The sequence below is a fragment of the Falco cherrug genome, chromosome Z (assembly GCF_023634085.1).
Source record: "Falco cherrug isolate bFalChe1 chromosome Z, bFalChe1.pri, whole genome shotgun sequence".
NCBI lineage: Eukaryota > Metazoa > Chordata > Aves > Falconiformes > Falconidae > Falco > Falco cherrug.
In genome coordinates this window covers 71,511,829-71,525,699 of record NC_073720.1, presented here as the reverse complement: position 1 = coordinate 71,525,699, position 13,871 = coordinate 71,511,829, and the positions used below count along the sequence as shown (strand labels likewise).

Below are 13,871 nucleotides of genomic sequence, written 5' to 3'. Positions count from 1 at the left end.
ACCTGCCTGCTCTAAAATAAAACAAGATTAGCTCCATTTAGGTCAAAGCCACACTGATTTAGCACACTCAGGAATTCAAGATAAAATCCACTATTCTGTGATTCATTCTTCAATACATCTGCTTAAACTAGCATGAAAAGTGTGTATAATTACAATGGAACAATTTACTACTGCCAGGAAACCAGGATTTTCCAAGTTCTGCTAACCATCATCACTATTTTGATTACTATTTTTTTCTTCAGCTACCAACTCTTTATTTTAGAACAAATATGAACACTGGTGCTATATTTCCTCTACTTACTAAAAATAAAAAACAAACTAGTCAAAACAACAGACAAAGCTGAAATGTTCCAAATATGGAAAAATAAAGAGCTTGCAATGCAAGAATACATTCAGATTCAAATATATTTCAACAGGAGTTAAACAGGAGTTACATTAAATTTACAGCAGTAAAATGGTCATGCCAATTTAACACAAGATAATGGTTAACTTTCAGAAGTCCCTCCAGATCTCTCTAAAGGCCTAACTGAAATTTACTTTATTATAAACATATTGATAAGTCTTGAGAATATCATAAAAATGTAAGGGTGCTTCTGAAATTGCATAGGCCCCATGCAAACTGTAATATTCAAAGTCCAATGTAATTTAGTGAAGCAGATCACATCTACAGAGAGTTACCTAGATGTAGAATATAGCTGTTCTGGCCTGCAGAGATACAACAGTTTCCCTTCACATTCTGTAGATTTCCTCCAAAGCTTCTACATTTAATGTCACTTCCAGTTTTCCAAGACACACACCCATGGAGGCAGAATATAACCTTTAATTTCCAATACACAGGTACCTATCCACACCCCTTAAGCCAAATGACATAATACCCTGCAAAACTTCACAGAACAGTTATCATCTGTAGTAGCCTGGACACATAAAATTTTTGCTTGTTGACAGTGGTCTTTGGATATACTGACTTGTAATTCTTCTGTGTCACAGAGACGCTGTATCCAGACTGTGAAACTGCATACTCTGTACCTGAACTGTGCCTTGAACAGAAGAGATTTCAACATATGGTTACTAAAAGGTAAGGGGTAACCTTATATGCTCACTTCTGATCTGTCACATCCCTTTGTCATAAGGACTGTTAGATTAATGGCACAGTTTATTCCAGTATCAGGCAGATGTTACAGAATCGATTCACTGAAAAAATGCAGGAAACATTATGTCAAGCATTATGCTCCTTGTCTGGTTAAGACTTCACAATGTTTCAGTTTCTAAGACATTATCAGACAAATACAATTAGTCTAGGGTACAGATATGTGCTGCTGTACTACTGTTAACATGAGCATTAAAAGATAAGACTTTGCTGAAACAGATTCCAAGAGTGCAGGCAGCAATCCAAACAAGTGAGTTGATTCAGCTGCACTTTCTTTTTTTGTGCAGGACTGAGGAAAGGGGACATCTATGGGGAATATAAGGAATCAACTCATTGTTTCAGGCTTCAGTATCCCTGAAAACCGAAACAACCCTCCTGCTAGCCTACTGTCTGTTTTGAGCTGAAACACTGGCATGCACATAAAAAGAACTTAAGAAGAAATAAGCCTTCAGTATAAAGACAAATTCTCATTTCAGTTATAGTTGCTCGAAGCAGAGAATAAGAATGGAGGCATGTTTTGCTTCCTCAAGATGGAGGTAAAATGAAGCACTGAACAGCAAAAAAACTATTCTGTAAAGAGTTAAACTCACCCAACAATTCAATTCTACCCCCACAACAGCTGGGGATGGAACTAGATAATCTTTAAGGTCCCTTCCAACCCAAACCATTCTGTGATTAACACCTTCTTAAAGTAAAGCACCAATCTTTTTGTGGGTAAACATGTTCCCACTTGAGTTCAAATTTGAAATCCAGTTTCCATGACAGTTTTGGCAGACTGTCAGTCCTTCTTTGCTATCCTACACACACACACTCACTGATATTTAAAGATCTGAAACAAATATCTGCTAATAGTGCAGTACATCAGTTCCAGAGGAAAACTATGATGACCCTACGGAAGATAAGTAGTAACAGTCCCTTTTAACTATTTTTGTTTAAGGAAGAAACCACCTCTGGAAATACTATACCTGTCAAGCACGAGATGCAGCGCAATGTTATGGATCTCCTAATTATGAAGCTTTAAGAGCCAATTCTTCATGAGGATTTAGTCCCTTCCAACCCAAACCATTCTATGATCTAACATTTCAGAAAATGGGCTCACAATTGGCTCCTTTCTATAATACTGTACTAAACGGGCCCACTAATGGTAATTCTGTCCCCTTCTACCCAAGTGGTAAAAGAGTAGTTTAGGGGGCCAACAAAGATTTGGCCTCTTGACATGAAAAATCACAGCAAAAATACTCTTTTAGTGGATATGATTTTTTGTGCATACTTCCCATCAAGCGCTTTTGAAAATAAATCCTGAAATTTAAGAGTCCCAGACATGCTTGAAAAACAGCTTTCACATCAGAATAAATATACTGGACTATTGTATATTCATTCCTTTAGTTTAACCAATAGAACAAGATCGACCTGTCTAAAAAGAAGCTTAGCATTGATCATTTAAACTAAAACAGATTATGCTAAATTTAATAATAATGCATGACAGTGTTACTGCAGCAATATAAACAGAGTGATCAGGACATATTTAAACCCCACAATCTACAATCTACAAGTGACAGGGCAAAATTAACAACACAATAATGCTATATCTATCAGCTTAATTTAACGCATTGCTGAGCACAAGCCTGTATTAAGAGCAATTAATGGCCCTGCCTTAGAAATCTAATAATTGCGAATCACAAATCAGCAACTCCACCTTTCTGGTCCAAATGTCAGATTATATGGCATAATAAGCACTCACACATATTAAATCAAATAAATGCATGAACAAAGTTCGTAAGAAGCAACACCAGCAACTCTGAGTTATGTATCAGTAGCTTACTGGGTAGGAAACCTGGAAAAGGGAGACTAAGGCAACTATACCTCTGGACTGACATTGCCTAAAATGGGCTAAATTCGGAAAGGGCTGAGGACTGAACAAATTTTGCCTGTATGATTTACAGGGACAACACAATTTCAGCCAGAAAGACAATTTCATACTTCTTAACACAGTCTGATCACCTAAGCCACCTGACCTAGCCAGCATCAATGTTTCATCCCTGAACACTCAGAACACAGAAGTGTGCTGGCTTTGTGGTTACCAGACCAGACCAGTCCTCAAAGTGTTACTACACTATATTCCTCAGAGCATGAAAACTGGCCAGCATGCTGGTCCAGCTCAAGCTAATCAATGTTCCCATAATGCAGAACACTGGTGTCTCCAGTGCAGATACATACAGTAATCCAGCAGAAGAAAGGGCAGCTGCCTCTGCCATGACTGAGAACATGGCAAAAGTTAAAGCCTTCAGATAAGCTGTGGGGGCTATTGTCAAAGCAAAGTACATAAACTCAGGGAGTATTTTTCTTCTGGTATGAGATGTAGGACAGTGGCAAGATACAGAGGGGTTACAACTAAAATCTTTGTGAAGGGAATCATTTGTTCAAATGTAAGTATTTCTGTTGTAGATTTTGACACATTTGGCTCTTGTCTAGACTCCCATTATAGTTAATGAAGAGAAACATATTTCTATGATATGACTCACCTCATCCTAGACATATATCAGAAATATATCAGACGCATCAAACTTATAGATGTTGATCTACCTCTTCTGAAAATAAAGGTAGCCTAAGGTAATGTGTCCAGATGTGCAAGTCTTACAGCTAGAAGCTACAGATCCCATCCTTAACATCCCTTCACACTCGCATCACTAGCACTTCATTAGATAATGGGCATGCTCCTTTGCCCATTTTTCTTCTACTGTCTCAACAGAAGCAAAGTAATGCTTCTATGTTACACAGGGTTTCATTAATACATCTAAGGAAAATGTTGTGTGACTCTCTGATGCAAGATGTTTTCAGAAATGAATAATTATGTAAATATTGTATTGGTCTTCATGAAAAAGACAGAGTAATACTTGCCTACTGAATTTTAATACAATAGTATAGAAGTGCCTCCCATGGCAGGTGATATTGCTGCAACAGATTATGAGACCTAAGATTCTTAAACACCCATGACTTAAATTCTACAGAACAAACAAAAAAAACCCCAAACCCTGACACTTTCTATCAAATCCCAGTAGGGGCCTTATGGTTTTAATGCAGCCACTGGTGTCCTCATACACACACACTGAAACTTCAAAGTTATTCTTTTCAGACTTACTCCTCTTAAACACAAGGCAATTCCATTGACATTGACTGAGTACACAAAGATATAACTAACAGTTCAGAAATGCAAGTGGGTTAGCCACAAACATGGCAGAGAGAAAGCCCTCCTGGCCTTCATTAAGTATGTGTAAGAGTTGGTCCAAAGAGAACGATATTGTCTCAACATTGCCAACAGAGACCTGGAGATGGAATGTGGTCCTCATGGACACAAGACACAAAGACCCTGGGAAGGAGAACTGCACGGTACGAGGAGTACTATGCCGCTCCCTGCTACCTGGGACCGAAAGGAACAGCTACACCCTGGGAAGGAGAACTGCACGGTACGAGGAGTACTATGCCGCTCCCTGCTACCTGGGACCGAAAGGAACAATACTATAAGGCCGCATAACCGCTGTCCAGAAGATGGATCACAACCATGGTCATAACAATGAACCAGAAAACATAAACTTCAGGTGAACTTTCTTCACTCTAATATCATTATAATACAAAACCACACCTCCTGGTCTGAAGCCACCCACCTCTAAGGCAAACCACACCTCAGGCACTCGCTCCTCTTTGGACATGCTGGTAACCTGGCTCGAGAAGGCGGAGACTGGCAACAATCCATGGGCCAGAGGAGGAGCGAGGTGTGTTGCTTGGCATAAGAGATGGCTCCTTAGCGACTGAACTTTGGAGATCTTCCCCACCAAGGATCATGATGATTGGAAGGACCAGTGGGACGCTGCCTGGACCTGGGACCATAGGGATTCCTTGGACCCATGGTGGTAGCTGTAATACTCTTTCCTTCTCCTTTTTTACTTTACCTTTTACTCACTTTCTGTCTTTCTACCTGTCGCAAGCCGCTTTACGGGCAAACAATAAAATTGTGCTGTTTAATTGAAGCATAACCCCCTTGGCATGGTCACCTTGATTTTTGCACTTCGAGATCATAGTTAACGAACCATCACGAGTCCACTGTGTGGACCGTGACAGTATGTAGCACCTGAAACTCAACATTGAGTACAAACATGCTGGTTAGAATGCGAAACAATTTTTACACGATGCTGTTACAATGTATCAAACAATGGGCCCTGCTGAAAACCACCAGAAATTACCGTGTCTTTCCCATTCCTCCTTGCTAGTTTCCCAGAAGCTATTCTTGATCTTACCTATCCAAGGCAAATGACAGATAAATTCAAATGGCCTTACATGGCCTCCACCCCACACCCTTACACATACAGTGTCCTTCCAGTCACCATATTTTATTTTCATTGCATTGAATAGCTTGCCATGAGGCACTAGGCTTTACATTAAAAGGCTGTAACCAGTTCAATTCAGATTCTCAAGGCTAAACTCTATCTAATAAATCATATCTACTCCCTATTACCCTGTGAAGCTTTCTACTGCAGCACAAATGAACTCCTTATACCCACCTCAATTTCTCTTAAAAGATCTCAAGCTATGGTCCATTTTTAATTCTAAGTAGTTCCTAGATGAGAACAGCATTATGCCAGATTTTGAAAAGCAGAAACTATATTAGTGATGACTGGCACAGCTCTCTCTCCAGGCTTTTTTTTATACAGTAAATTCTGTTTTGTTACCATGTTAGTTTACAGTATGATGCAGAAGACAGTATCTGGAAAAGTGGGCATCAGTTAATGAGGTCATCGTAGCAGACTCTCATCCATCATCCCACGCGGATTCTGCAGAGTGTCTTGATGGAAAGCAGCCAGCCATGAGAATTTTGGACACTGGCTCCACAGCAAACCTATCTGTTTGAATGGGAGGGCTGGATTACATGGGCTTTTCCCAGCTCATGCTCCAGTTTTACTGGTAAAAGATGGATTATTAATAACTTTATCTGCAATTCTGCCTAAGAAAGTGACCTGGCACTTGCATTTGGATGATTTTATCTTGTAAAGCAGCACACAGCAGGACCCAAGATTGTCTAAAGCAAAAAGCAGAAGCAAAGCTCTGCCTCCTCCAAATCCCTCACAGAAGAGAGAAAAGCTGCCTAGATATGCAGTCAGGATGGAATGCAAAATTTCCAAGGATTCTGCAAGTATAAATTTGGTTTTCCTAAATTCTTCTGCTCTCAGGACACTAAAGCAGTTAAAACATGCATCCCTTGTGGTGTGTACTACAGAGATCCACCGTGTTCTTTAGCAGCTCATTCTATTCTTTTCCTCCATCACAAGGGACAAGATGTTTTAGCAGAGAGCTTGTCAGCCTAAGCATTTTTGTTGCAAGACAAGGTACCTTAAAGATAGTGTCAAATCAAGATTTTCTTTAGGGATTACAGTGGAATGTCATCAGTATTCTACATGCTTTACATTACATGTTAGGACTCCTTCGACTCCTGCATACACAATGGAAGCACACTGCCCCTGAAATCAGCCACATTTGGTGACACTGCAGAAACCGGTAAATTGCTAGCTCAAAGCACTAGAAAAAGCTATGAGGTAAGAAGCTTACACCTGCAAGGATAATGAGCTGTACAACCCAAGAAGAATTTTCCTTCTTTATAATACTTTAAAGGGCATTAAAGTAATTAAATTATGTTTGGTGTCTTTATCAGTCTAATATACCAAAAAGAAATCCAATTATAAAGGCTACTTTATTATAACAGTGAAAGACCTGATTTTCAAATGGCCCTTCTCTCTGCTGTACAATATAGCCACAAAATTCTTACCAAAACAAATCCCACTGTCTCTTGTGTAAAATATTTGTCTCCTTGGCTGCTTTGGGAACATCAGGTAAAAGCAAGAAAGGTAAGAGCAAGTCATTTGTCCAAGGTCACACAGCAGGCCAATAGCAGACCAAGGAAGAAAACCACAGTTGCCTCATTCAGAGTTGCCATCTGTTCATGAATCCAGACTATAAACACGCTCTTGAAGCAGACTTTGGCACCTTTGTTTAACTCAGCTTGAACCTGCTCAATGAAACAACATATGTCCCAACTTCCACTGGATAACAGAGTCCTCCAGGTCGAATAGCTTCACAATGGAAATGAAACAAATGTGGACTTTAGAATGTGACTGTCAGAAACACAGACAACACAAACTTGGCATCTTATCTCTCAGGAAGTTTTTTCTGTGACCTGCTAAGAAATTGCAGTGCTCTTGAAAGTCTCAGCATCATTAAACTAGAATAGGCATGGTCATAATTATTAAACTATCATGTTCAACATGCAAGCAGTGCAGAAAATAGTAGAAGTGGAAGGAGCCAGCTCAAGTTATTGGAAGAAGTATGGACATGACTCATTAGATTTTCTGGGAACAGATGGAAAATCAGAGGATGAATTTGATTTACTTTATGAGTTTACTTTTGTCTCCTGCACGTACTCTAGTCCTTCATCCTATCATGCTTGATAATCACCTCTTCTTCACTACCTTGTTTCTTAGCTCTGGAAACTGTATCACTTTCCAAAGGAACAGCAATGTTTTAAACTGAAGAGATTTATACAGTGTTGCCTAAGGTCGCTGTCTGAAAACAGTAAGTTCTGAGGAGGAAAAATAAAAATGGTATCAAGGTGCACATTTTTTTGATGAGAGAAAATGCAAACGCCTTAAGATTCCAAGGCTCAGCATCTTCTCTCCCATTCCTGTGCCTCTTTCCAACATAGCACATCTGTCCATCAGTCTGTGATTAACAGAGAACAGTTACTCATTTACCTTGGGGCATCTAGAGTAAAGGCCTCTGTATGTCTGACCTTACCCAAGTGGTTTCCATACACCTTCAACCTGTGTGTAGGTTTGGACTCTACCACAGTGAATGGTTTACTGGAACTGAGTCCTTTGGAACAGGGGAACAGAATGCATCTCCTCCAAGCTGAACTATCACTATCATGTTAAAGGAAGAAATCAGACTTCCACTTGCTAATAACAGTTTTGGTGCTGACAACCACAATAAAATTAAGGAAAAAACGCCCCCAACTTTAATTCAGGCAATTGCTTTGTTCAAGACTTCATTAGAAATGTTACGCATTATATTTATTTATTATATATAATATATTTATTATTATATATTAAATATATTTATTATATATATTTACTCCCAAGGACATTCCTTACAAGAAATTAAACCCTGTAAAAACAGCTTACCATTGATCTCTTCTGCTCAAGATCCAAATGTCTATGTGAGTATCCATCCCAGCTCTCTTTACAGAGATGCAAAGTTTTAATCCTTCAGCCCAAATTCTATTCAGAAAAAAGAATGTCAGTGCTAAGCACTCAGTACTGGGAATTCCTCTTCCTTCTTACCCCATGCTGGGGAGAACAGCTGCACCATATAATTATCAGTTGCTTGGTACACAACAGTTGTCAACACCCTTCCTGTGAAACATTTTAAATGAAGCTCCTGCATAAGCTACAGGAGACAAACAGAAACAAACCACAAACCTCTAACCAAGTTAACAACTGGACTCTAGGGATGAAATAACACCTCTACAAAGTAAAGGTGGCCCAAAACAAGGAGATGAGATGGGTAGAAAAAGCCATAAAGCCAGAACAGCACTCTCCCTTCACTTCTCAAAATTCTGTTTAATTTTAAAAAAATGGGAAATAGCCCAAGGAAAACCTTACTCCTTTAGCACCACAGAAATTTGATGCAGGTTATCTGGAAGCTACTTCTCTTCATCACCTTGCCAAGACAAGTAGCTTGTAGACAGAAAACGTGTTGTTAGTAACGAGAATCATGCAAGTACTTGCTTTCCTTTGATGTGGAGTGTGGAGGGCCAAGCTGATAAGTCAAGGATTTTTTTAACAGAAGTTCCAAAACCAGCCAGTCTGGCCTACAGCTGTCCTAGTTGCCTGGGACATAAATGTTGGTAAAAAATAAAGGCAACTTTTTAGCTGTCACAGCAGAGGAAGAAATAAATAAAGGAGAAGAGAGGTAACTACAAATACTGCTCTCACCTCTCATCCCTCTCAGATGATGTACTTACTGGTCTGTCCTCTTACCTATCATCACTAACAGAATAGCACTGTTTAAGTGGAAACCGTCTTTTAAAAATTGGTCCTATTCAGTTTCGTTCCTAAGAGTTAAGAAAGAGGACTTTGGACTGTGGCTAAATTACAGACCTACACAAATGCTATCCTACCAAACCACCTGTCTGCAGTGCAAACCAGAACCTTCCTCTGTTTACACCAGGGTTAATCCAGTCTGAAAAAAGATTATACTCCACTGTTGTTATAAAAACACTTCAGCAGTCTTGAAGAGTGCTATATACAGTACTAGGTTAAAGTGAAACCTGTTTTGAACTCAGACAGGTATTAAAAGGGTTAAAATTTCCATTTCATAAATTTAATGATAGCCCATTTCATCTCTTCTTCTAATGGCCAAATTGTGAACGAAAAAATAGGTGTGGTACTGACTGCACAGTAGCAGAGAAGACTCTTATTTCAAAAAGAGGCTTTCAGAAGAGTCTGTTTCAGTTAAAAAATGCAGGATAACCAGGATCATTTTTACATTTTAAGCAAAGGAGTGTTGTGTGGGATCCTTCTGTTCTTCTCTATCTGAAAGCCTGTCTGTGACTTTCTCAACTATCTGCTGAATGAAACTAATTTCTTCCCTTGTCCTTAGGCTATCATGGTATAAACTATAATGCCACTGCTGCAAGAGCTTTTCTTACAGGACATTTCTAGTTTATTTTTTTAACTTGATGTACCATCACAGGTAATCAAAACTGACACACCTGCCAAAAGAGTTGTGTATCTCACAGGTTTGCCTTTTAACGTTGTGGTTTGGGACTTGCAAAAAAAATAATTCAGTTGCTTCATACTTCCAGTATAGAGGTGTTGCACAGCAGATAAATCCTGCTACATAAACAGCAGCCCAAGGGTGTGCTCATAATAAAAAACTTTTAGCCCCTTTAATTTGACATCGGACAACAAAATACTGTTATTGGTTTGAATTCCTCCCATTAGTGCTAAGATTCTGCTATAAATCTCTACAGAGGCAACAGTGGCATTTAGGAAAGAAGCTTTAGGAAAGCTTGCAGCTCTCAGGGTCTCCAGGTCACGCGATTTTTTCCAGTCAACAGGAGTACTGGACTAAAAGTGGACTCATTCCCTGAGCCCATTTTTAGTTTTTCCAGGAAATCATCAATCTCTCCAGAAACTTGCTAACCTCACTGTTAGAAATAGGTGGGAGTTTGGGGCCCATAGCTGCTTTCTGCTTGCAGCATTCAACATTTTACTCCAATAAAACACTGACCCAAATCCATACAGCAAATCTGAATTAACATTCACAGAAGGTGACTACTAGGCCTCTGGCGTGAGGATGTAGCTGTTTGGTCAGTGTCAACCACTGGAACTGGGATGAGTAAGTTTATAGCACTGAAGCCTGTTGTGGCCATTTGCAATAGTACCTCTCTTTGCCTAACATGCTAGTGCCCAGACACAAATGCAGCAACCTATACTCTTCGTCCTATTAAGGGTTTTAAAGCTGTCATTCCTACAGACTTTGAAATAAGTATTACGGTGAACTGGTTCATAGTTTTGGCACATCAAAGGTTCCTGTGTTGAGATGCTGCCCAAAACACTGATCTGTCACGTGCTAGCCTGCTCAGTTGCCTGTTGTGTGTGCTGAGCAATTTCAAAAAAAAGCATTGGCACTAAAAGCCTATACCACTTATTAACTGCACTGCATTAAAAGGCACATGTGCCAGTTCACTAACTAATTCCAGAAGCAATCTCCTCCCATTTAGTCCAAACAATCTTTTATTGAGCAAAGACTGAGAAAGGACTTAGGAAACTTACTTAGCTCTTTCACAGACTTTGGTAAAATCCTAAGTTGCAAAACACACAGTACAAATAGTTCTTAACTCTGGAGTCAGCATCTACACAACAAATTAATTTAATGTCACTGTTCATTTGGAGTCTTCAAGCAGGAAGTCTGAACTATTTCTTATGCAGTTGAGAATGGATGTACCCCAAACACCCCTATGCACATGGCAGACAGGTAACAGATACAGTCATATTTTCATGGAGAAATACAAACTGTTCCCAAGTTGGAATCTGCCCCACTGCAGGAGCCTATGTAACCACACATTCCTCCCAAGGCTTGTGAGAGCCTTCAACAACTTTGTTAGTTGATAATCCTTCAGCTATAGAGACAAGTGTCCCTGTGACATTAACATAAGATCATTAACAAGGCAAGCTCTTGGAATTGCTGCTAATGACCATTTTCAGGATGTAACCATCTACCCAGAGGAAACAAAGCTAATCTGAAACACTAACATTTTGGGGGGGGCACAACAAAACACAAACAAAACAACAAGCAGAACAAGCAGAAGCTGGCACGGTTATTATTCCTGTTGCCAAACCAAGTTGACGTCAGCACTCTCTGTCTTTACCTTATTTCACATGTTCACAACAAGTCCACTGCAACTATACTTGACAATAATGCTTAATTCCAAAGATATGCTATCAATGTAGTATTAACTTTTAACAACTTTTTAAGGGAAAAGATGTAATTATCTCTCTCTCACACTTCTCAACTGATTTCCTAGAAACATGATGCTACATAGTCCAGCTGTCTGTTTGGCTTCCCACAATAACTTTCCAAATCATCATCCAGCTTCAATGATGTTTGAGAAAGCAGTTCAAACCTCAGACTAAATACTATCCTCCAGAGTTCATAAAATTAGCATCTGGACAAGGACGAAAACAAGCCTACTGACCTCACTAAGGAAAAACCTAATCACTCAGCACAACGTGAAATTGAAAATTACTTGCACTATGTTCTCTGACTTACCTTTTGAAAGCTTTGACAGAACATGAGCTGGAGCCAGAGAATTGAGTGAAAGGTCAGAAACTAGGCTTCATTAGTTCATGAAATAAAATTTTAAAAATTATAAACACACCCAGCACATATAGCTAAATCTTTTACTCAATGTATCTGGACCATTCTGCATCACTACTGAGTTAGCAGTCTTCCTACAGTTATGCTGCATTCATTTTTCAAGACATTTCTCACAAGCAAACTGCCATGCTGAAATAAAAAGGATATGTCAGCAACACAAAGAAGTTTTCATTACAGCAGAACAGTAGTTGCCCTCCACCCGATGTAAGTGACCAGAAATCCTGTTATCTGTTATTATGAGGCTGATAAAGGATAGTCTACAGAATCACTGTATGCATATATTGTAAGAGGGAATAATATGAATCCAGGTTTATAGCCTCTAATACAGGCTAACATACAACACATTGATTTGATTCTGGCATCAACTCTGTAAGAGAGAGGTCTGTAGCACACATACAGCAGTTGGAAATCTCAGGTTAAATTGATAAGGTTCTTAGCTTTTTATTAGTTTTGCTTCAAATGGTTTTGCTCTGTTCTACATTCTGCAGTCAATCACAGGCCAAGCACTAGAAATGAGGAGCTGAGACACTTTGCCATATAGCTAATAGTTGCCTCTGTGGATCTCAAGATAAGACCACACAACTACTTCAGGTTGCCTTCTACAGAGCACAGGCTCCTAAACTTAAAACACCAGGTTTCCAGCCTCATAGTGACACATCTGCTTTTTAAAAGGTCTGAAAGCAAAGAGATCTGATCCAAATCATCAACATCTTAGCTCTAAAGGCTGAGAATTTTATTTTTCCTCAGAGGCCTTACCATGGGAAATCAGCAAGATCAGATCATCCAAGCCTAAACATACCTCTCAGGTGGATCTGAAGGCTGCCTGCTGATGAAAGCAGGTCCCGTTCCCATGCTAATAGCCATGTTCTTCCCTAGACAAAGGGAAGGGGATTGGCTTTTCCATCACATTAGTTTCCCAAGCTGAAACAGTCCTAAGGCCAAACAGGAGAGAAACAGAACGAGCTCTTTGGGTAGGAGCTAACTATTATATCGATTTGGATGTGTGTGGTAGAACTTCACCCTAAGTTTGACATCATCTGTGCCCTATTAGAGGCTTGACCCCAAGAGTAATTTGACTGACAAGGATCTCTAAAAACACAAGCCGCATGAAGTATTTCCTCTGCAGTTGGGAGTAAACAAGTTGGCTGGGTGGAGCTTTCCCTATCATGGTTATTGGATTATGTGATTCAGGCTTAAGGGTTCTTCACAACTGAGAGAAGAAATGTAGTGATGTTTGCTCTCTTTCCAGAAAGAAATGCTGCTCAGCAGGAAACCCAAGTGAGTCCCTCTCCTGGAATCTAGTCTGGCATTTTGGTTTCTCACTTTACTACACACAATTTTAACAAGACCAGCACTGACCAGTACAAATGAGAAAACATCAGGAACCTTGTATCTCCTGTCACTATGGAGATGCTTTCATGACTGCTGTTTTATTGGCTGCCAAGATGACCTTTTTACAGATGGATGAACAATAATGCTAGTCTAACTTTATTACAATTGATTGCAAGCCGATGAGAACACTAGAGTCAAAAAAATCTAACACAGGCTGACAATGCAGCCAGATGGAAATTCCCTTGAAAAGCTAAACAGCCTTTCTAGGATATTTCACCTGTTTTTCTGATAGACTGTCCTCTACACTCTCCCCATAGCAAGACACTCAGTAAAGATCAATCTTTTCTTCTTAACCCTGCAAGTGCTCCTTTACTTGTACAGCCCTCAATAACATGAATGAGGC

General features: G+C 39.6%; 1 protein-coding gene across 5 annotated transcripts in view; it reads right to left on the bottom strand.

The window, feature by feature from the left end:
* The window catches only part of MOB3B (MOB kinase activator 3B), a 107,570-nt gene that overhangs the window by 75,782 nt on the left and 17,917 nt on the right, over positions 1–13,871 (bottom strand). The gene's annotated exons all lie outside the window — the stretch shown is intronic.